At 47.2% G+C, this 25445-nt stretch overlaps 1 pseudogene across 1 annotated transcript in view; it reads left to right on the forward strand.

Annotated features, from left to right (window-relative positions):
• The first annotated feature begins 6432 nt into the window (after nucleotides 1-6432).
• LOC144120447 (Na(+)/citrate cotransporter-like) overlaps nucleotides 6433-25445 on the forward strand; it is a 60153-nt pseudogene continuing 41140 nt past the window's right edge. Inside the window, exon 1 of the transcript XR_013312441.1 lies at nucleotides 6433-6739. The product of XR_013312441.1 is annotated as a Na(+)/citrate cotransporter-like (transcript). The remainder of the gene's footprint in view (nucleotides 6740-25445) is intronic.

Here is a 25445-nt window from a genome sequence, read left to right on the forward strand (position 1 = left end):
TTATGGAAGAAAAGGAATCAAAAAGGCAAAACACAGAAAACCACAACATCAAAGGGGAGGGAGGGGTTTACAGTTCTGTGCTAGGGGTGGGGCAAGCGTGGATGAAGATGCGGCGCCTCTGTGTGCCTGTACCACGGCCAGCCTTCCGCGGGACACAAGTATGTGTAGTGCTGACCACTTTCGAAGAGAAACTTCCTCACCTATGGTAATGAGCTAGCTGTCCAGATGGCTCCATATCACTCGTATTAGGCGAGCTAACATTAGGAATACGAGACGGCGCGTCCGCGTTGACTGAACAGCAGCGTTTCGATTCTGCCACAGAACCAGGCTGATTAGATGGACTACCAGGCGCTCGAACCGTTTCTGCGACTTATGCGCATGCGACGCCAGGACGGGAAAAAAAAAAAAACGCGTCGGGGTAAGCTACGAAAGACGCGCACAACTGCGCATCCTTTGAGCACGTGCTTTTGGGTTTCTCGGTCGACTGGGTACTGCTCTGGGACGTGGGCTTAAGTGAGGGAGTAATGCTGGCATTTGAGGTGTACATCTTTGAGAATCAGCACTAAGAGATGACGGACGTACGAACAACAGTGCTTTTGGTGTCTGTTCTTTTAACGTCGGTCGCCTTTTTTCGCTGTTTTGGAGCGAAGCTCCACTTCTCGCATGCAGAGCTGAACGTCCGCCGCTACGCCGGCCGTCGCTCCAACCGTTCGCTCTAGCCAGTTGTATCACGTGATAGCAGAAACAAGAGCACTCGCCAAAAAAGAAAAGGAAAAAACAATTGACGTTTCGGGGCTCGTACGGGTCCCTTGTTTACAATGGCAGCGGATGGACGAGGGTGGTGACTTATGTACGGTGCAGGTGGCGTAATGAGCATGCGTAATTCTCGGGAAGATTACCCCGCGTTCGATTCAAAACATGTGGTGTCGTTTGGATGTGAAGTGATCCTAGAAGTAGGCGGGACGAAAAATACTTCTCCGTCGCGATGACTGAGACGTTGTCCCAATCGATGGCATGTGATGCAGCTTGAGAGTGTTCAGCCAAGGCATTTTCTTTTGTGCGGCCTCTGGCGACGTCATTTTGATGTTGTTTTAAGAGCCTAATGAAATTGCCTGATTCGCCGATGTATGCAGCTTTGCAGTCCTTGCATGGAATTTTGTACGCCACTCCGGGGAATCTGTTTCTTTCAACCCGGTCTTTAACTCTGACAAGTTTTTGCTTGAGTTTACTTGGTGGCACGTGCGCGATATGGACCTTGTAGTCCTTGAAGACCCTGACTAAGACCTTGCTGTCTCCTGAAGCGTAGGGGATGCTTGCCCGCTTGGTTTTCTCGGTGGCCATTGTTTCCACGTTTTGATGTGAGCATCGGAGTCCTGCGGTCATTATCATATTTGAATTTATTGTGCTTCTGACAATACAGCCATGGAATAGAGGCAAAAGGCGGTAACGAGGACCTCCTGACTGGGCCCCTGCGCCTTCATAACTCGGCAACACAAGCACAAATGCAGCCGTAGCAAGAGCTGGTACTAACATCTGGCACTCGATATAAAATTAACTCAATATACGAGCATAATTTCACTTGAGAGGGAATAGCAGAAAACTAAATGACATGGAAGCATACAAGTTGCTAGCAAAGTGCTATAAAACTCATTTGGTTTACAAAGTAAACAGTGTGTAACGAAGAGATTCAAAATACGCATGAATTACTGGTGAAAGTACATAAATCACTGTTGCATAAGTTTATTGACATCTCGTAGGAATCGCAAACAAAACACTAACACTCCAGGAAACTGTCATAAATTTTTACAATTGTGCAAAAAATAAGATTTAGCTCTTTTTATGAAACCAGCCAGAGAGGAAGAGTGATCGATTATTTCAATTAAGGCAGGATGAGTATTCATACAATTAGGAATTTGCCAGTGAAGTAATTGCGTTCTGTACTTTGTTCTGATTAAGGGTTTCAAGAAGGAATGCCACCTTAACTCGTAAAGTGGTTCTTTCTTAGAAAACGCAGAAGGAAACAATTCACAGTTTCTCTGAAAAGATCGTTTCAGAAAGCCGTTGGCAGTAGATAGCCTCAATGTTCAATATCCCAGTTTTTTCGAAGAATTCAGAGACATGATAAATGAATAAATCGTAAGTCTTTCTTTTGCATAACGAATAAGCTTTTTAAATTAGATCGGGATGTGACACCCCAGACTAGTATGCAATAATGCAAGCGGGAATGTATTAAAGCAAAGTACAGCTGACGTTTTATTTTCAGAGACCGGAAGCGGGAAGAGTGGGTGAGGGAACACGCGTTAATGACATCCTAGTCGAAATTAAGAGGAAAAAATGGGCTTGGGCAAGACAACCGCTGGTCCTTAAGGGTAACGGAGTGGATTCCAAGAGAAGGCAAGCGTAGCAGGCGGCGGCAGAAAGTAAGGTGGCGGATGAGGTTTGCTAGCATAGGGTGGATGCAGCTGGCAAAGGACAGGGTTAATTGGAGAGACACGGGAGAGGTGTTGGCCCTGCAGTGGGTGTAGTCAGGCTGATGATGATGATGATGATGATGATGACAGTTGACGTTTTATTTTCTGAGGAAGATGTGCTCGAATTTCGTACCTGTTGTTGACAAGATCACTAATCACGATTTTTAGTTCGGACCTGAGTTTCTCCGGGCTTGAACAAAGGCGGAAAGCGCGGCCGAAAAGTGCGGACGCAACGGAGCGCACCGACTCAGGTACCGACCAGTGCGGGTGGGCTTGCGGTACACGCACGTAGCGAACCCATTGCTTGTTCTTTGCACGTCCAGGAAGGGAATGGCGCCATTCTGTTCTTCTCCTTTGGTGAATTGTATCGTCGGCTGAAACGAGTTCAGGTGCTCAAGGAAATGGCTTGCATCCTGTCGGCGAATCACACAAAAACAGTCATCGACGTACCGGAGAAACAGTTTAGGGGCTGGATGAAATGAACCAAGTGCCTCTGCTTCAATGCGTTCAAGAACAATGTTTGCGCACACGACGGAGACGGAAGCACCCATGGCTGTGCCAAAAAGTTGTTTGTAGTGTTGCTTCCTAAATACAAAATACGTGTTGCGCAAGCAGAATTTGAGCAGACTGCAAAGGTTAACAACCTCAAAAGGCATACGTGAAGGGAGCGATGAGTCGTTTTCTAGAAGGCGTTTGCAGGATGAAACTGCGATGTCGATGTCTACCGGGACTGACGTAAACACTGACTTCACGTCGAAAGAGACTAGGACATCCTCGTCGTCCAAGGACGTCACTGTAGAAAAGTATGATGACAACCTAGTTTGACTTCTGCATGCCAGCTGCCTTAAGCTCGTCTTCGTTGTTAGACTAAGACCCGGAAACTGTTCGAAATCGCGCAGTTGAAGAGCGCTCACTAAGCACAAAGGGTGAACTTGCAAAAAAATGTCGCCGGAAACATGATCAAATTTGCCGAACACCATCATCGACAACGAAAAAGGTAAGTTTCGCATAAAATATTGTAACTCCTGGCGGCATTATACCTGGCGGCCAATCACTACACCGGGCTGGCCAAATCCTGTTTCAGGGAGAGGGTGCATTGTCAGTTCCCGTCGCCGGAATCAGGCCACACACCAGGCGTGGTTTTCCAATTCCATCGACACTGAGATTTTTTTGTATTTTTCTGGGATTCCAAAAAAGGTCCTCCTGCACGCAACCACGGTCTGCTTGCACGCGTAATTGCATACCTGCTTACCAGGGATGTTCAATGAATTAGCCTCTACGTCTGCAACCTGTTTTATTAAGTAATGGAATAGAAACATGTTTCATTTAAATGAATTGTGGTTTGGCAGATATTTTTCTAACATTGCGCCGCTTCACGGTGTAGTCCTTCTCCGTAGACGACCTTCGTTTCCATTTAAACGTATCGTGTTCCAGTTGCATCACTGCATAAAACAGGTTACAGTTAGGTAGGCAGAACTTTTTAATTTATCCTCTATTATTTCTTGCGTCTATACGACTTCATCGCTTCGTTCATCTGCACCTACACGTCTGCACATACGTGCTGCGCTCACAAAATTAAGATGTCACTTTCATTTCCGCGGGTACAGTTCCAGTCTGCAAAATTTAAACCCATTTTTACGCTACTTATTAGGTCTAATTAGCGCTGCCGATCTAAGACTTCCAAATTTGAAAATTACGATAAGAATACCTTTCAGTTAAGTTTTCTTTCACTGGCGAAAAATGCTCCAGTGTGCATCGACAGAAAGAAACTCTGCCGATGTTATGACGTGATTGACAGCCGTGCAGACACCGCGTTGCTTGATGTTGACATAATACAGGCATATTACAATGATGATGCGTGAAAAGGAGCCCTCGCCACAGACTGATTTTGATAGCACGCCCTTATCGTTATGGCATTTAAGGTTTGACACACGTTTTCGAGAGAAGTTCAAATGTGCAATGGTCGTTCAAGCGATGGACGATAAGACAGAGTGACATTGAACAAATATAATCGGCCATTCAACCTCCGGCTGATACGAAACCTCGTGATGGTTGTTCAGGGCGAGCCTATCTCACTGTGCGCAATTGTCTCGATATTTCAGGCGCTCGTTTATCTTGTCTCCGTCTCGCTCATCTCATCTCAACTCGTGGGGATACTGTTCCGGGAAACGTAACAAGGATTTTGTTATCACGGCGCACGGTCCTTCAAGCCAGATTTACAATAAAGCCGAAAATCGGGAGACTAGGTTACCGTCCATCACGTAAAATATAGCACGAAGGAAACACGAAGGACAGCAATGTTCTTCGCGATATTTTTTTGCAACATAAAGATTTGCAACAGCAACGCAGCAGTAATCCTTGCGCCCAGAAACTGAGGCCACACACTGCCTATCAAGATAGGAGCTGTGAAAACCCTTAGGCTATACTGAAGACCGTACACCGCAGGTGCTAAGCCACGAAATCACCAGGAGAGCGCCTTTCTCCCCTGTGCATCTAATTCGTTTTATCGTGATGTTGCTGGTGATAATAAAACCGTTAAAAGAAAGCTATAAAAACTTACCATAAGCCTCAGTGTAAGCGTGAATGACATGCATTGACGCGCACTGAAATTGTACTAGAACACGACGTCTAGCATTTCGCCTGCATCGAAATGTGACCGTCGCGGCCGGAATCAAACCCGCGCCTTTCGGGCCAGCAGGACCACCATAGGAAATTGTCTCCGGTTCTCCTTCATCCCCTAGCCTAAATCTCAGATATTTTAAACAGCTTTACTACTCTTAGCTTAAAATTTTGTTTCGCTGTGTCCCAGTTACTTAGTTATTGTGTGATGAAAGGTAAACATTTCCTGTATAAACTATTTTATTCTTTTAATCTTCTTGATGATGCGAAACTGACTCTCAAATGTCATTAGGGCTCTAATATTCCTTGTTTCCTCTCCCTCGCCGCCTAGAGCAATGCCCGTGCCGGCGGTATAGGCATCGGAATAAATAAATAACGAAAAAAAGAAATGAACACAAGAATAAACAAACAGGCGCAGAAATAAAAAATAAACGTGTGTCAAATAGAAATGCCTTTCCTCTAGCGTCTAGCCCCTATCAAGCTAAAACACACTGCACTAATAAAATGCCAACATGCACACTCGATCAATCAGTTGTTCAGTGTTGATTTCACTGTGATCGGTTCCATTTATTAGGTGGCGCAGTTCTCGCTTGCAGCTGCGCGAGAATAAATTCTTCAGAGTCAGGCAGGATGACATGAGCACCGTATCACTTATCCCATTGTCCGCCGCCATGCATTGTCGCGAGAGTGCGACGGCCAGAACTGAAAACCGCCTATTACGTGTCATCACATGACGCAAAGGCGGAACTCGCGATCCAGTAATTGGGCGCATTGTCAAGTGGACTACAGATTGCACTTTAACAATGAAAAATAGTGCCTCACGAGAAAAAAAATTAACAGAGGAAAGGTCAACTCGTTGCCTTGTGTTCTTGGAATCGAAACACGGAGTGTCCCTCAACGTACGTATCGGATGAGCCTTGAGTAGCCCTTGAATGCTCTACGAGAAGAAAGCATCGCCATCTTATCCGCCGAAATCTCGTTTCCATCGCCCCTCACTTTGGAAGTAAAACCGGCCCGCATTCCTGCCGACTTTGCTCTGAACACCCAGTGGTGGCAAGCGAGCTCTGCGGACTCTATTCGCTAGCTGTCTCCGTCGACGTACGCATAGGCTAACGCCAAGACCTCTTGCGACCGCTTTAAACCTTTGCTGTGTGCTCAGCCGATCGCCTAGCCAAACAGCTACGCGGAGTTAACAAACCGGTCGTTGCGAATCTCCTTCGTGTAGCAGCACGCGGGGTTCTGAGACGGAAGCATCGGCCGGTAATCGGCAGCTCCTTCGGCACGCTGTTTTGAATCTCGCGCGCCGTACGTCGAACACTCGCAGCAAGTGCCGGGAGAGAAAGAAGCCCAGTCGGTGCGGAAAGGACGTGCTGCATAAAGCCTTCGGCTGCCTCCGTTACGCACGTGGCGAAACCGGTTGCTCGCCGACGGCGGACAAATCTCGAAGCGGGTCGGTGCTGACGGCCGAAGGAACGCGCGGGCGGCGGCCGTCCCGTCCGAGTGACTCGGCGCAAAGCTCGCTTGGAGCCGAAGACGCCTCTTTTCTGCCGGCATTCGAAGCGAGAGGAAAATGGTTTCGGACATCTTTTACGTGGAGAAGCCGCCGACCGCGGATGGGCCAGACCACTGCGAGGGTGCGAGATGTGGAGGTAAGTGCGTTACATCTGGAGGGGAAAAAGCTGGGCGAGTTGGTTGGATTCCGTAATTATACTGCGCGAAAGACGAAGAGAAGACGAGGCGAGACAAACGCGGCGCTGCTATCGGCGGCCGCTTTCCGAAAGCCTCTAATCGGTTTCCGAAAGCATGGAACAAAACGGGGCCCAAAGTCGCGGAGAGCAAACTGCGCCGTTTCTATGGGACGCTGGATGCCTGTACTTGAATGGTTGCTTTGTTTAGTTTTTATCTGGGGACGCAATTCGAAAGAGTGACCCCATTTGGAAGTTGCGAGCTGAACTCGCGCGACAGTTGACAGTGCCAGTCGTTGGAGCGCAGTAGCTTTTGGTATGAAGAAAATCACTTACAGAGGCAATTAGACGGCCAAAATATAAACAGCACATCGCGCGCACCGCCAACTTCGGAATTCACCCGAAGAAGATGTTGGCGCAGATACCACCCATTCCTCAAGCGATTTAGTAGTCAGCAGAGGTTAATAATCAATAATATTGTTAGGAGTAGTGGTATACAGGTTAACAGTAGAGCTCACCGTACGGCGAAATGAATATCCGGTTAGTTGTTACGCAGCACATGTGTCTTACCCTAAGTAAAGGTAAAAATGAACCTGTTGTGGATACGAAGCCCCCACCATAGTTCTTTTCTGTTGCGTTACTGTGGACGAAAGATTTTACTTCGTACGTAGAGCGGAGTGCCGCCGCGCATCAGTTGATTTGCGCTCATCGCGACTTATTTCGCTAATATCGCTTTACAGCCGTGTCCCGTCGCCTTAGCAATTCACCGTTACGCGCACTGCCCATGTGAAAAATGAAGTTTATTTACTGTCCACTATTAGGCTTGAGAAATGTGTCTTTGCCAGGCAACGAGTACGAGGGGCTTTTTCTTGGATGATAAATTTAGGGGCGCCAAAATTTAACCTTCCTCTCTAAAAAAAAAAAAATGGCGGCCTCAAAGGGTTATCACGCAGTTAGCACTGCTTAAAGCGCCTTTGAGTACTGGGGACGCAGACATATTACCGCTGGGTCAACTCCCCATTATTCACGGCACGGTTTCTATCTTTCCCGTTGAGAACCTACGCGCTGCCTACCGCATGGGCCTCACGAGTGTGGCTTTCCCCTGCAGATTGCATTGTCGCGGGTTCGATGCCTTACCACGGCGGCGAAATACGCGGCACAGGACAGCCCCGCAACGCCATCTAATGGAAAATAGGCGAGCTTTTTGCAAGAACCGATAACAGCACAAATAAAATCGCTCGTTTCTGTTGGTTCCATGGCGCAGTGGATTCGCGCCTTGAATCATTATGCAGCGCGAAAAGCTAAGACGTTGAAGAAGCATAGACACCACAAGGCAAGCGCTGCAGTCGCCTAGCTCAAAGCAATGGATTATTAGCGCTGCGTTTTTTAAAGAATAAGACATCAATTCAAATAACTTTCATAGAAGCGATTGTCTTCTCGTATTTTTTCTGCTAAAAACAAAGCATTAAGAACAGACATGTTATCATTGGCCCAGAGGATGTGTTAACTCTGGGTTGCATTCTGAAATACTTTCTAACAAAAATCACTGTATAAAACCACGGACTCGAAATCAATTATTTTTCTATTTCTTTTTTAACCAAGAATTACAAACACGCAAATCATTAAAGTTTCTCCTAGGAATCATTTATAGTTTCTCCTAGTTGTGCTCTACCCTTTAAACGCTTTGAAGGCGAAATCATGTCACTTGATTGAATTTCTAGGCGTCGTCTTCTCCCGTTGCACGGAGTATGTTTCGGAAATACGTGCCGCGGTGGCCGTAGTTGGGCGATGAAGTGAGGGGATGTGCGTTCGCTGAGGCTTCATTCGGAGAAGGCCGAGAATGATGAAGGGACGAGATTAAGAGATTTGCCGCGACAACATGGCCGCGACTTGCACTACACATGGGTAGTTGAAGGTCATTGGAGAAATCTTTTGCGTTGCGGTAGACTGCACTCGTATGATGATGATAATTATGATAAGGTTTTCTTTGTGTCGAAAGAGGGGGAGAGATGAAAAGGTGCTGCGTTCAACGGGAAACTCACTCACGGCACGGTTCATTCACTCACTGAGTTATTTTTGTCATTGATTTAGTTCGTGGAATTAAATAAGAAAACTATATTCGGATGCAATTTATTTGTCCGGATTCGGCGGTTGTTTCCATGGCTGAAGGGGGACGGAACTCGTGTAGCGAGCGAAACGAATAGAGCATGGTGCCTAGAGAATGGTGTTGGATGCAAGCGCGACGCCCCAGCTCTCTTCAGGTCAATCTAGCTACAGGATTTCGAAACGTCCTCGTTCCTAGATCTGGTATTTCTTTGGACGGGGCGCGCTCATTTTGCAGCCACAATAACCAATCACAAAAGCCAGGGCAGTGGGCAGTCAGGGAGAGGTCATCCCAGAAGAAAACTTCGTTAGCGTTCGCGGATTGCTGCGGAAATCAAAGCACGTAAGTTTGATCTCTCCGAAAGTAAATTTAGAATTGCAAATATTTTTGTGACGTTATTAAAGAACATTAGAATAGAACGTTTATAATATATGGGAGCTTTGGGTCGCACGTACAGATGCGGCCAAAATATTACGGAGCATGCTTCGGCATTTGAAAATTTTCTCACGTGTTCTTTAGAGGAGATAAGAGTGTGGATTCTATTCATACATGAACGCGCCAGTGACGTGTGCAAAGCTGTGTAAGAAGTACCTCCTAATTTGCGTTAGGTAAGGTGTGGCGAGAGTTCGAATCACCGAAGCGTGCTCCGTAATATTATGGCCGGGACTGTACGCATAAACATCTATTTCTTCCCCCTCAGCTGCACTTCCGAACTGACACACTCTGGCCAGAGACACTGAACTCAGCCGCTATTTTTCAGTATAGTGCCTGAAGAATCCCCGAAGGCATGCAACAGATGTGTTAGAAATGTTTAACAGTAATGGGCACCCTTACAAAATTTTCTGTAGGCAGTCCATCGACTTTAGTCTGTGAATTCTGTAGACTTATTATGAACAAAAAACATAGCATATGGACGGGACGAAGAAGGACCGAAGACGGGACGGTTGCTACAACCTGTGACAACCGTCCTGTCTTCGCCCTTCTTCGTCCCGTCCATATGCTACGTTTTTGTTTATAATATGTCTGACCAACTGGCCCCTCAGTATACTCTGTTAAATTCTATAGACTTTCTATCAACAAATCCTAGACTAGTATATAAACAATCTACAGATATATGGCAATAAACTTTTAGTAGGCTTTTGTCTATACTGCCTACTGAAAGTCTAATGGATAGGTCTATGGACACTCTAGAGATGATCTACAGACATGGCCATACACTTTCTGTAGATTTCAGTCTATAGACAAAAGTCTACTAGTCCAGTAGACATTAGTATATAGACTGTCTATAGACATTTCATAGATTTATGGCCTGGCAATGCTATAGGTCTTTGTCTATAGACAGTCTACACCCGTTTAAAAAGGTCACCACACGGTCTTCAAAAATGACATGATGATTGATATACTTACAAAGTTTGTTTATTTCCAAGCTATACAGGCTGGGAATATGCAATACATGCACCATAAGAATGCACCACATTATACAAATAAATGGAAAAAGTAACGGTCCGGCTAGTTTCCTCAGAAAAATGGTTGCAGCCTGTTTCTGCAGTCAATAATCCAGGAATGCTGACCTGCCACCACAAAGAGGGAAAAATAATATAAGGGCAACTGAAAAAAAGTACTCCATCTCTATACACGTGCTTTAGAAAACAGGCATACCTTGGCTATCACATTCTAGTAAGGCAATCTTGTTCGCTTTGGTTTGGTTTTATGGGGTTCAAAGACCCAAAGTGAGTCAGGCTATGAAGTACAGTCTCTGCCAAAAGTAACCAGGCTTCCGCGAAGGCTGCGGGAGCTGGCGCGCGGCCGTGCGGCAGCGTGGCGTTCGCTGGCGCTTGCCAGCGCTCGTCAGATCCGAGGGGACAGCAGCTAACGTAACTTCGCACCCTCCCACTCGTTATTTGGATGATGAAAACAAGGAGCGTATGATGTGCGGCTCGGAGCACTGTTGGGCCTTATGTTTCGGCACACATTCAGGTGCCCTGCAGCAGTCAGCACACGCTAACAAGGAAATTCTTCGGCCGAGGCACTCTTCCCAGGATCTAGAATGTTTTAATGGTAAAAATGAATCCTGCTAATGACGAATGTGAAGCCTGTCCGTCCGTATGTTCTATATGGTAATATTTTATTGTGCGCATAACATCCGCTGACTAGGCAACAGGAAAAGATATAGCCATGGTAAAATTGCGCTCAAATGAATAAAACGATTCGGCAGTCTATACAAAAATTGGCTAAAGTGTGACGGCCTGTGTGGTACGACGCTGCATTTTGAAATTTAGCTTGCAGGTGTCGAAATGGTTTTGCACGGGCAACTCGTGCACAAAAACATGAAAGCATAATGCACATTACAGCCAGAGAATTCGATTAAAGCTGTGCGAAAGGCAATATTGAGTGACAGACAGGAGAAAATTTGCTTGTCATTGTTGCCTCATTAAGCGATGACACGCAGGTATCAACAGTAACAAATTAATGCCTCTTTCAAGCCTGCTGAACAAAAAAGAACAGCGAAGTATGCCGCGCAGTGATTAAGCCCAGCTTCGGGGACTTTGTAATACATTAATAAAGAAAAGAGAACGTTGGCTGCCCACAATTCGCCAAATGCACGTCTAATGCAAATGTTAGGCGTGTTACTAAAGATAAAAATCTTACTACTACTAAGGACGGCATATGTTAGAGGGGGTCAGTCGTGAACTCAACTGAGCGGTTGCTTTGAGCGTTCAAGAGCATTGTAACCGGACGATTCAAAACGAGAGGAAAAGTCTCGGTTGTCACTGAGACTTTGGGTTGCAGGGAATGATTAGCATCTAAAGTGTTGCTGACGCCCCGGTGCGTCAATGGGTTCCAGGCGATCAAGGGGATGGTCAGCTAAAAGCGAGAAACAGAACAGCAGGTAGTAGTTCGGATACTGTGAGCTCGGGTTTTTCGTTTCTAGGACGAATGTGCTTGGTTTGCGAGACAGTGCTTCCCAGAAATAAAAGGTTATGCGTACTGAGCAAATAATCACTTGTGCCTAATGTTTGAGTGCGAGGAAGGCTGCATTACGGTTTGTTTCCTGAACAAAAAACGTTCCCACAAACAAATGCAAGAATTTATTGCTATCAAACATGGCACAGCTTTATACAAAGTGTAACGAAGGGGCTAACCCTTACAAAAACTTCTTAGAGATTCTATAGACTGTCCATATACTCCTATCTATAAAGTCTACAGACTCTCTACAGACAAACTCAGGAGAACAGTCTATAGGCAATACAAATCCTATAGGCAGCTTATAGACAATCTATAGATTAATGGCCATACACTTTTAGTACCATTTTTTGTATAGACAATGAATAACAAAAATCAATATCGATAGGAAGGCAATAGAGTCTATAAAAAATCTATGAACTGTCTATAGACCATTTTATAAGGAAACAAGTATGGTTTGCAAATATAAAAGAGAGTTAAGTGGTCTTGAAAGGGCTAACAAGCTTCGCCATATTTCTGTACTAGATCTGCATAAAGTGGCAGTACGCAAGGCACCCTGGAAAAAAGGTATTTAAATTTCGAGGTCCGCTACCCCAGCTTGAATTTACTATCGTATCTAACAGGAAGAAAAACACTATTGTGCTGATCCGTTTCTGCAGCGGTGCACAGAACGTAAGCACGCATAACTATATAGCTAAAAACGGGACTTGTGTCCGCTTGAGGGCAGTTGCCCGAAAAGAGCGAACCGCACTGTTGCTATACTGAGCGCCCTCGTTTGGCACAACGGTGCTCGGAACACGTGAAAGCGCAGCCCGCACACCGTACACGCCTAGTTTTTATCATCGAAATAACGAGCGGGAGGGCGCGAAGCTACGTCAGCTGCTGAACCCTAGGAGCTGACGAGCGCCGGCAAGCGCCAGCGAACGCAACGCCGCCGCACGGCCACGCGCCTGCTCGAGCAGCCTTCGCGGCAGCCTGGTTACTTTTGACGAAGCCTGTACGCTGTAGTGAAGGGCTGCGGATAATTTCGACCAGTGGACTTCTTTACCGTGCACTGACATCGCATAGCATAGGGACCTCTATCATTTCGCCTCCACAAAATCTGACCGCCGATGCCGGGATCGAACCTGCGTCTTTCAGGTCACCAGACGATCACGATAACCACTGACTGAGTCATTCATTGCGCCGGCTTCATCGTTTCAGTACATACGCATGACAAATTCTAAGTGGTTTTCATAAAACATTGTAACAAGGACCTACAGTTTTTCCTTCATGCGGAGCCCTAACAGCGCAGTACAGAGGTGGTTCTTGCATGCAGGAATCCTAGCCTAAGGCTTCCAGAAATATCAACGAAAGCAACGAACGAGCTTCAAGTAGGACCTATTTCAATGGAACAACGTTTTCAACCCAGGCGCAGCCATAACGTAGATCGAGCTTAATTGCATTCGTCTGCGCAAATAAGCGCCCAGTTACATTGGCGTTTTCGTAATGTAGCAGTCTGAGAACAGAAACGCATATGCGCCTCTCGTGCAAATGCCGTTAGAGAAATTTGTGAACGCGTGAGCGGGGCTCGTGAGCTAGCCTCTCGGATCGAAACGTAGGCCATCTCTCGTTGAGGCGGCCTTTACGCAGCTTTCAAAATCAAAGCGCATGCTAGCGGCGACGACCAACGGCTCGGATAACAGGGATGGACGAACCCATACGTGTGCAACGAAAGGGGAGACGGGAGGCAGCTCGTAGGTTCTTCGCGGTGTTTGTACACGCTCGCCATTCACGTGGGCAACGACTCTTATTCAACCACCACACTATAAGCGTTCCTCCAGCGCCGCGCTTGACTGAAACATTGACAAACGTCCCGTGCTCCAGTTTAAAGCGTTACAAAACATTTCTGGTGAACCGTTGCTGTCCCCGACGCGCACCGAGCAAGCGTCTACGCGTAACAACCAATGCATACCTCTCAATGAACAGCACTCCATGGTCCGGACCGGAGATAATATAAAGTTAAAAACGTAGATGTAGTCCACCCCAGAACGTGAGTGTGCGTTTTCCGAGGCGCAAAGTAAATCGAGCTCATACGGCGCTTACGCATAGTTCCATTCCGGCCGCCATTCACGGACTAAGCGATATTTCTGGCTGCGCATCTACCTTGCAACACGAAAAAGCCGGTAGACAGCTCGCGAGCAGCAGCATACCATCAACGGTTCCGCACCGTTTGCCTTTCCGTGCGTTATAAAAGACGCAGTGGCACATACATAAGCGGCATCCCGCTGCTTGTAACGCAGCTTACAAACGGGGATAGGAAGTTTGTCGTGCGCAGATAATTTGTTCTGCACACACACCTCCTCTTAGAGTAGTTCAGGAGATTAAAATAATAGAACATAATCGTGTAGGCTTACCGAGGGTGGACGATTTAGTTGGATTTCGTTCGAAGCGTAATCGGCGTAATCCACGGCAGAACACGCCGACGACACCGACACATCCGCGCACACAGTTGCTTGCAACCCGAATGATTTTCCGCCTTCTCGCTGTAAAATGGGTTAAACGTGAAACAGAAACCCATTTCACTGTCGTATACCTTTACCATTCACACTATTGCCGTGTGTACTTTGACCTTGTATCCAAGACCGCACAGGGAAATTGGTTTATAAACTTAAATTCTCCACTCGCGCTACAAGAACCGCTTAGTTTTCGCGAAAACAAAACCGCAACCTCATTGCTTTGTCCATACGCGCCGCGTCTCCCAGCGAATAGATCGTGGCACATTTTGCGAATAGGGGCCGCTGCGGTGGCTGAGTCGTTATGGCGCTCGGCTGCTGGCCCGGAAGACGCGGGTTCGATCCCGGCCGGGGCGGTCGAATTTCGATGGAGGCGAAATTCTAGAGGCCCGTGTACTGTGCGATGTCAGTGCACGTTAAAGAACCCCAGGTGGTCGAAATTTCCGGAGCCCTTCACTACGGCGCCTCTCATAGCCTGAGTCGCTTTGGGACGTTAAACCCCCATAAACCAAACGCTTTTCGAATAATTAAAAAGTTTCAAATCATATAGCTATTGTTTGTTTGTTTGTGTATAGAAAATTGTCATGGGCGACATCAGCGTGTCACCGGCTCCGAAGCAGCAGGTATATGGAGCGGAACGAAAAAATGCTGCCTCAGTGATTGTTGCGTCGCAGCACTTCTCCGCGTGAATGCGAGTGGCAAAGATACAAATGGAAGATGCTAATCGTGCAGAGCACCATGCTCGTTGGGGCACTTCTAACGATGTTTCTCACACCCGTCTTTTCCCCTTTATTTTGTGGAAGTTTTAAAGCGAAATATGGAATCGCCGATAAAATGTTTCTGATTTAAAAGAATGATCGAAATATGGAATGGAATTGTCCCGAGCGATTCATTTAAAGGAGCACGTGTTCGGTTGATGTAGTACAGTTTGCGGGCACCCTTACTGCCGCGTAGGCAACTCGGTGGTCGGTCTGCTGGTCGGCAAATATGCCGTTTCTGACGCATGCGCACCAGCTGGCACCATGCAGTATCGGCGGCCGTGCGATACCTTAACGGCGATGACACCTTCTCCGTACTGCGAATAAGCGAAACGAACGGCATTTAATTTGAGAGCCGTTTTTTTTCGTTCACTTTTTGTATTTTGCATCTGAGCCTTGTATTTATTGCTGTATTTTGTGTTACAACTTGTATTTAACATTTTTTCAATTTTGCTAAACCTGTTCTTTTTGCATATATTATGTACTCGCCCCTCCTGCTTGGGCCTACTGTAGGCCTGCAGTATGTTCTAAATAAATAAATAAATAAATAAATAAATAAATAAATAAATAAATAAATAAATAAAATGTTCCCCTTTCGACACGAGCGGTACGAATAGGCCTAGCGAGTCCTGTTCTGTACTGAAAAATCCTGTTCTGCATTGTTCTTACGCGTCATTTCGTAACCGCGCACTGTCCTCTTTAAAGTCGTCTGCATATGCCATGAGGGTGCTTGAAAAATAATTATATATATATATATATATATATATATATATATATATATATATATATATATATATATATATATATATATATATATATATATATATATATATATATATATATATATATATATCGTTTTCAGACGATCTCCGCATGACAGTTCAAATGTCGCCTGCATGTTTCGAGCGCAAACAGACGACGACAGGGGAAGAAGAAGGACGAGACGCGCGCTTCTATGTGCGGCGTCCTTCTCCCTCGGTCTTCGTCTGCTTGCGCTCGAACGAGTACCAACTAGCTCAAATTTCCATTCGTGAGAATGTCGTATTTGCGCATCCGCTTGCTTCCGTAATCCATCAGTGATGCACTCTTCGTCTGGAGCCTTGTCCCTTGGCTAAGCGTTGGACGAGAGGCTTGCGTTTAAAGGGACGACACTGATTGCAATTGATTGCACGCTCATCCTGGCTCCGCTGATGTTTGTCTGGCGCCAAAATATAAAACGCATTTATCGCTGAGAAAATTTGATTAAAATTGAAACATTACCCCTCCTCCCCTCCCCCCCCCCCCCCCACCAAAAAAAAAAGATTCCAAATTGCGACATCAGAATAGGAAAGGGCTCCGTGATTAGTGTTTAGAAGTGAATGGCGATGTGTATGCAGCCTAGCCTCACGGATCCATAGCGAAACAAAAAAGCAACGGTTTTGACGCACGTCACCTCAGTTTGCTTGCAAAAACGGCCGCTGGCGGCTACACTTGCACTGCCTTCCGTTCTAATAATAATTAATAATTGGTTTTTGGGGAAAGCAAATGGCGCAGTATCTGTCTCATATATCGTTGGACACCAGAATCGCGCCGTAAGGGAAGGGATAAGAGAGGGATTGAAAGAAGAAAGGAAGAATGAGGTGCCGTAGTGGAGGGCTCCGGAATAATTTCGACCACCTGGGGATCTTTAACGTGCACTGACATCGCACAGCACACGGGCGCCTTAGCGTTTTTCTTCCATAAAAACGCAACCGCCGCGGTCGGGTTCGAACCCGGGAACTCCGGATCAGTAGTCGAGCGCCCTAACCACTGATCCACCGCGGCGGGTACCTTCCGTTCTGTTCTTTCTACATTTTCTATATCCTATAAGAACATCGTTTTCTGTGAAAGGAGTGTCTTCGTCACTCATAATGTGATAATATTTTGGTACGAGTGAACTTCATTTTCTGCTAAGCGTCGCTTGAAAAATTTTCGAAGGTCCAGTGACCATTTCGAGAGGGCGCACGTGGCCTCCTGGCACATGGGTGCAGCCGCCTCCTGTGTCATCTGGACTGCCGCACTATTGCTCCCTTGCAACGCAACTCGAGGGCGGGAAAAACGAACTGGAAGAACGAAGCGCCATCCCATTACCGGGAAACTAACGGCGCGTAAACTATCCAGGGGCGGGCTTAGCACGCAACCTTTTCTTTTTTATTTATGTTTCTATCTCCGCTTGCACCCGGCGACCGCAAGAAAGGCTGAGGAAGGTGAACGCAAAAAAAAAAAAGCTGAACACGCGACGATGGGTCAGAAAAACAAGCATTATGGTGAGAAGAGAACGTGAGGAAAGGTTCATTCGCAACTCATCGACACGTGGCGTTTGCTTACAATATTTCGAGCAACTCCAAACATTGCGCTTTATGTTTTCGCCTTGGCTCGGCTTCGTCATACCTTCCTTCATGCTTCCTGCATTGCAGCTGTATTACCTGCCTTCAAACTGTGTGCAGAGTTCCGAATGCGCATCGAATGGAGGTGCTCTCTTAATTGGCGCGTGGAGTTAATATGAATAGATAAAAAAATAAATGAGCATGTCTCAAAATTTCAAATTAAATATACGCCAACACGGCTGCTCCGAATTACGCGAAAAAACTTAGTGTTGAGGAGTAGTAGAGCCTGTGTTGGCCTAGTTAGTACGTGAGATTTACAAAAGAGGACGGCGCGACAGACGAAGGCAAAGGAGGCACACAAAAGTAGTGTTATGCATATTCTGCTAATAGCAAAGCGAGGTATGTACCGTCTTTGCCCGAGCAATGGGGCTTGCTTATCACCTGTATAGAGAAACTCACATACGGCACCCTGATTTCAGGGGCTCTGCCACAACTGCTTCGCTGCAGGCCTACAAAACAAACCCCTCTGCTTGATTACCTTTGGCAAAAGAGGTACATCTCTGACTGGATGATCGGTCATCTGTACACGTGCTTACTGGAATCGGCCGTGATGCTCCTCACTGCCGAAGGTTGAAGCGCCTTTCATGTCACTGTCACGAACTGCCGAGAACTTTCCGTTAATTTCTGGAGGCGGCGCTCATCCCAAATCGAAGCTGCGTTATGAGGAGGAAATGAGAGCACGAAGCACGAGTGCTGCCTTTCTTCGCTGGTGGTTTTAGATAGTTTGTCCAAAGATATCGTGAATAACATTATGTTCCATCGCTATTCTTTCCGCGCTCTCTTTGGCAGTGGCGATAACGCGACGCTATGAAACGCCAGGCCGTTGTAACGAGGTGATAAGTGGGGCTCGTTGTCGAATGGTCAAGTGCGAAACCGGTTCTCACTCAGGACGCAGCGGAGCAAGAGACGTCGCTTGACAGCGCCGTGGTGTGTCTATTGTTGTTATTCCTTTGCGAACGCTGCTTGGCACCCTTGTTAACGCGGTGGTGTCTGGCTGAACATCGCGAAGCGCAGGCGATAACCCGGACGGACTCGAGACGAGCGCGTCCGTGAATGAATCGTCAGGGCCGCTCACGGTCAATTGTGTTTTCGACGAGTGACCTCGAAGGGCAACCGAGGAGAATGGACGGCTCTCTCCTGCAGGCGCGGGCCACCTAACAAGACGGCTCCGCTTACGGAGGGCGTATGTTGCGCTGCAAAACAAGTCACTTTTTTTTTACCCATGCACCCAAAATGTTCAACTTTATGCGACGAACTAACGTATGAACTATAATACCTCACCCCAAAAATATTACCAGCAAGTGAGAAGCTAACGTGGTCATTTTAGAGGTAATGTATAATTGTGGCTCTATTGAACAATTGGAGGGGACACTTAAGCTCCGCCTAAATGCGCGATAGCGTATTTGGTTATATATGCCCATAGAAGTGGAAATGGTCTTTCTCGACTTGGCACTTGTACGTCCCTGGTATCAGCGAACCACTGCTGGTGGAGTGGTGGAGCGGTTAAACGATGCGCCACTGCCCTGCGATGACAGGTGCTGCCCCCTGTGGGGCTTGTGCCACCCAGGTTGCTTGCTCCTCACTAGCGAACATAAGTTAACTGTCCCCTGGCACTGCGGGCAGTTTGCTTTGCTCACAATTCGGTGGGCAGGTTGTGTTGATGCCACAAGGTAACATCACCTAGGTGGCCCACTCCGTTGCTTCTCCGGGAATTTTTTGCTCACAGCGCAGAGGACGCCGACGACGCAGGCACCGACGATGACGATGCCGGGTTTTCTGCACAACTGGATCCTTATCGCGTCAAAATGCTCTGTTCACTTGCCTGCTGCGGCCGCTTCTCAACCAAGCGTTATTCTCGCCCCCGTCCTCTATCGGAGGGGCAGCACCCCCCAAAGCTTAAACGCTTTGCGGCGGCGAGCATGATGAATACGAGTGAAAGTTAGTCCAACGTTATTGCGGAATCCCCCATCCTGGAGCAGATGTCTAATATGGAAGTAATTACTCCTCCCAGGCGCAGTCAAACGGCTACAAAGGAACTCTATGCAATTTTCACAAAAATTCGTAGTTAAAATTACATCCTGTTCCGGGATACTAACCTAGCAGCACCACCTGTCTGAGGCAGTTGCTTTGCCTTCTAAGCTAACTATGACGGCTAGCAGATGTTAGGACGAGAGCGAATTGGTGAATGACTCGAAATGGCAATGGTGTTAGCCTAATTTTTCAGGGAAGTCCCCCAAGGTGCCGTAGATTTGCCCTACTATCTGCTAGCCATTCTGATTAGCTTAGCTTGCCTGTGAAAGCTATACAGCTTTCCTTTGTAGCCGCATGGCTGCGCTTGGGTGGATTCTAATGAGCCATTACTCAAAGCCTTGCCATCCGAGCTTTAATGGTTAGTTTATTTTGTCTGTGAGAGATGTACAGCTTTCCGCTGTAGCCTACTGCATTTCGGTGGATACTATTGATAACTTCTCTCTTAATGCAAGCGAAAGTTTTGTCTGCAGAACATTATTTTTAATGTATCAGTCATTACCTCTAGGAGCATTATGACCCTTCACAAAGGCTTTGCTGGACTTTATGTTAAGGCAGGGAGAAAAGTTTTGAAATTTTCACCATGAATGGTACTGTTAGGACATAAGGTTTCAACAGCCCCAGAAAGACGCAGTACGGTGCTCTTGAAGACTAAGCTGCATGCCCACCGAGGTGCGTGCCCCATGTCCAACGAGATGTTTCAGTTTTGGAAAGGCTGTGCCCTCATTTGTCAAAGGTCACGTCACGTGTTCGGGAAACCTGTCATTGAAGGGTGATGCAGGGGCGATGAAAAACCAATAACGCCACCAAGTGCACGAAGAACAAAGAGTGTCGAGGGCGAGAATGTGGTGCACGATAACGTGAATCCAACTCACGTAGGTCACCATGAGTGAACACCAGTTCTTCCTAACGGCTCTCCCAAAAGTTCACCGCGTTGGGAGAAAGAGTAGCGCATACTGTCATCGGTAATCTGTCATTAGCACACACTGTCCACTCTCTCTCCTGACACACTCTGGCGAACCCTTACGAGATGCGGTCGGATTTCTTTTATTCACGTTCCCCACTATGTAGTCTGCTATTGGACACAAATATTTTTTCGCACTCTCGTTTTTAAAGCATGGATCTGGATTATTGACAAGAGTTTGTTTCATTTGTCAAAAATTTAGATGCGCGCACAACTTCTCGCTGGGTCTTGTGCCAAGCGAGCATTTTCCATGTGACCAAAAGCCAGATCCGGTGATTCCTGCGCGTGGCTTGTTCTGGAGTAAAAGATATGATCACGCAGGGTAAGCAATTCGTCATCCTATCGCGTTTCGAGAATACCGCGTAGTGTCTGTTCTCTGTGCCGACGGTTTGCGTTCAGAGGCACGTCGATGGGAAATATGACTCGGTGAACGCCGGGATGCGTCGCTGGTGGAACGCGGCCGCTGAAGGGTGCGGATTACTCAGCGCGTCTAAATAAAGCTTAACTAGCTCCTCTTTTCAATCGGTCAATAAATTAATAACCAATCAAACAGCTAATTATTTCGGTGCTTATTTGTGTCGAATTTTGAGCGCCAGGAATGAACCCTTTTCTCTCAGTGGCCCGTCATGGCATGTGGCTTACAGTACATGCCTCGTTTTAAGGAGGTCACTCGTTGGAAAGCACTATTAAGAGAGTTCTGGGGATGCTTATTATCAATTAGGGTGTTTTCAGTGAGTGCAAGTGTTTTAAATAGTCGTTGTCGCCGGTACATATTCTTCCCAGGTGCGCTGTCTGTCCTACTAATATGCCTTGCTAAAAGTTTCTTGGATGATGGCTAGTGAAATCTAGGTATATATTTCTGTCGGTCCGTCGGCTTCCTGTAGAGTATGTGGCTGTGTTCCAAACGGGCTGTAGTGTCGAGAAGATTGATTTGCGTTGTTGTCTGCTGCACCTAGGTTTCCTTCAAAAATTTCGTTACCCTTCAGGACTATAGCCGTGCACACACAAAAAATCTTAGAACTTAACTCTAAGTCGTTCGTATTTGCTTTTGCCCCGTCTACCGGGCACCACAGAAAGGAAATAGAGGGTCCTAGTCTATATCGTCTTCCTCGCGGCTTAACTCATCCCATCTACAGGGGCCTCCGGTTTCGCTGCTGCCGCGGGGCACCAAGGGCACCCTTGCCGGAGCTTGTGGCGTTGTTTTAACGTCGCTTTTTTGACGTTCTTACGGCAACTAACGTGCAAAACGGCCAAAAAATGACAGCGACACGACGTCTAAAACTACAGAGGAAGCCCAGGGACCATGAAACTACGGGCGGAGTGAAACAAGGAACCATCAATAATCGAGAGCTAATAAGAGGAGTAACACCACAGAGCAAGAAGCAAAATGATCGGCATAATCACCAACAGGAGAAGAGACATGAAACAGAAAGACACCTTGCAGCTAGTACCGGCTTCAATAATCAGCAGAATGGCGTATGTCACGCCGTACCTTACATTGTAAAAAGCACACGAAAATAAAATCAACGTCCTGATAAGGAAAACACACAAGAGGGAACTCGGCATTCGAATAAGCTTGTCAGTAGAAAGGCTACTGAAGCTGGGAATCCGCAACACGCTGGGTGAAATAATTAAAGCCCACCTAAGATCGCAGAAATGGCGCTTATGCAACAGCATACGACAGCAGATGTGTGTGTTAGGCTCAAACTGCTACACAAAGACCACAACGCAAGGCTGACTTGAAGGTTCCGAAGAGCTGAGCAACATCATACAAGCAAAGTCCATACCAAGGGACATACACCAGGTTAAAGCCGCAGAAAAACATTGGAAGGACAGAAGCACGCTATGTACACAGACGCGGCAGGGCCGGTTGGAGGCATCATGACGATAGCAGTCACAGTGTCAGCGTAGGATGCCAACCTCAGAAATAGCTCATCAATGAGGTACAACTTTGCTCGCGCCGCCAGAAGGACGTTAATGAAGAGGACAATACCTAAACCGAGCGTGAGAGACTGGCATTTCAGCGATGGCGCCGGTGATGGCGCAGTGTTCTAATAAAGTGGCCAGCGAAGCTGATCAGTTCGTGCCCGCCTGGGTTCGAAACCTCATTCGGGAGTAACTTTATTACTGTGAAGGCCCGAGCAAGATCTTTAGATGTCGGTACGCTTGCGACGTTCGTGGGTTTGTGCCAAGTGAAATAAATACATATCTGAAACTCGGATTCGATCCCGCGACGGTGCGAACAGATCACCTTCGCTGACCCCTGCGCGAGAGCACTATGCTATCGCCGCAGCCGAACATGATTCTTGATAAATTGGAACAAACTCTTGTGCTGTGCATTGCACGTCGTCTTCATCGACTGATACTGCTATCAAATTAATATTCGTGCTTCGAGCTATGTGGCGGTAGTGACAGACAGATTTGCGCTGCTTGCGCTGGCTTGGACAACACTGCTGCAGAAACACTGCACTGGGGCATAGGTCGCCGGCGTAAATTGTCCTCGCGCTCGACCTGAAAGGAGCGTTCGACAACGTAGCTCACGAGGTCATACATAATCACCGACTAGCGAGGAACTTGTCGAAACGTTGAGCAAGGATGGGCTACTCCCCTGGCTTATCGCATCTATCAAAATTGTAGCCGAGACTCGGATCCTGGGCACCGATCTCTCGTTTGGGCTCCAGGTCATCAAGGCCTCCGCGGAAACGAATCAGCCAACGCCACCGCCCGCGCGCTCTCTCTCCGGGCGTTTCCTACGGGACCGAATGCTGACCAGGACTCCGATTTCAATCCGGTTTACACTTTTAAGGAAATATGCGATTATTACAAACCCACGCACCAAACTCTTCCCACCGCGCGCAAAAGGCTGGGGAAGGCCAACGAGCGGGTACTCCTGCACCTGCTCACTAACACGATGCTGTGCCCGGCAACACTAAAGAATTTCGATCCTCAATTCGACGGGCGGTGCTCACACTGTGGGGAGGTGTCTGACACCTACCACGTGGTGTGGGCCTGCCAGCAGAACCGATCCCTACCCCCTATCCCAAATTCCACCCGAGAGGACTGGTAGGCGATCCTGCCCGGCTGCTGCACCCTCGAGGCCCAAAAGGGCCTTACCGCAGCGCGCCCGGGCTGCGGCAACCGCCAATGGGGTCCCTGACTGGGCATCCCAACTAGTGGTTGTAAGGGCGTGACCCTTCAGGTCATAGCCCCCAACACGTTTCTCTATCATTAATAAATGTTTTCACCACCACCACCAACCGGCGTACATTGGGTAAATTGGCATTGACGATGAAATAGTTGAAGACGTGCATAACACCCCAATTGGGGAGTCAGTGAAAACCCCGATTGAGGTGTCAGTCAGTGGGCACCCCAATCGCGCTTTCAGGTCCGTGGCGATGGTGTCCAAATGCAAAAGCTGCTTCCACACAATATTTCGTGCTTAGAAATGTTTAAATCACCAGACGTTTTTTTTTCTTTCTTTCCTGATGAGGTAACGGGGGTCTTCGGGCCGTCTGGTGTGGAGAACGACAACACCGTATTTTCCGCCTCATGAGCCTTATATAGCGTTCCGTTAATAATCGGTAGGGTCACAGGGCATTGCTCACGGCCTCTGTTTATTCATGGGGCGCCCGCAGATTATAATTGGCACCGTGGTCGCAGTCAACTGGCTTCTTGAGCACCTGGGAAGTTGAGCGTGGGAAACTGTCCTCGAGGCATTATCAGGGATACCATGTATTCACAACGTCCCTGCTTCTCGTGCTTCCTTCAATGCCATTCCAGCTTCTCGAGTTCAGAATATCGCAGTGTTGACTCTTACGGGCACACGCAGTGTTCGCCGTACGCTGTGCTGAAGAATCCGCCCCAAAAGAAAAGCTGCCGGCGCTCCGACATTTTAAGGCGAAAGCCTTTAATGGCTCACACTCGCGGTGTCCGTCCGTCCATCTGTGACATTCTTCAACTCGATAAAAAAAACTGTGCACGATGGGATTCGAACCACCACCCTTTAGTTCCGCAGCTGAGCGTGCTAACGAATACGCTACTTCGGGTTTTTTTTTATTGCATGAATATACACATAAGTAAAATATCGTAGTTGCCATGCCCCTTGGCACACAACCGTGTCTAATGGACTTTCACTACAACAAGTTGGTCCAACAGACCCCATACATCATCCGCATAGTCCTGCTGCTTCAGGACTTCTCTTAATTTAACATATGTTCGACAAAATAATCACATAACGATCGTGCATCCAAGTCACAATGTCTAAAAGCCATTATACTCCTCGAAATGCTGTGAAGGCCCAATAACATAATCTGGTCATACTGTGCAACATCACTTTCAGTGGTCAGGTACCGAATTCCGCGCGGTGTCAATGGCAAGCCTTTTTTTTTTTAGGGTTCTTTGCAAAACATACCAGTAGAACACCACATCCCAACAATCCAGGAACGCGTGTTCTACCGTCTCTGGCTTTCTGCACAAGAGACAGTTTGAGCCCCAAGGAACAAAAATGCCCTTTTCCTCTAGCCATGTTTTTACTGGTAGGGTTCCTGTATGCAAGTTGAAAAATAATGTTTTTACGCCATGTGCGACATCTTCTTAAATCGCCTGAGAACGTCTTTTCCAGGGCCTTCACATTATAAGGTTCTGTACAGTGAAGCTGGAAACAACCGCTCAACAAGATCCTTTTATAGTCGCTTCGGCGTTACACTCGCCAAATACTCTCGAGAAAACCGCACTTGCAAAAACCTGAACGACCAGACCACCTCTCGCAGTAAGGGAGACACTGTGTACCTCCGAGCATTGCACGAAGAGACAGTGAATTCTGGATGTGCACTAGATAGCATGGCTTGTATGAATGTTCGCAAGAAGGCGTAATTTTGGTCACGCAAGCAACAAAACCTTAAAACTACCGACTACGCTACTTTCTGCCAACGCATATGTAGTTCTTGTCTAGG

The sequence above is a fragment of the Amblyomma americanum genome, chromosome 2, assembly GCF_052857255.1.
Source record: "Amblyomma americanum isolate KBUSLIRL-KWMA chromosome 2, ASM5285725v1, whole genome shotgun sequence".
NCBI lineage: Eukaryota > Metazoa > Arthropoda > Arachnida > Ixodida > Ixodidae > Amblyomma > Amblyomma americanum.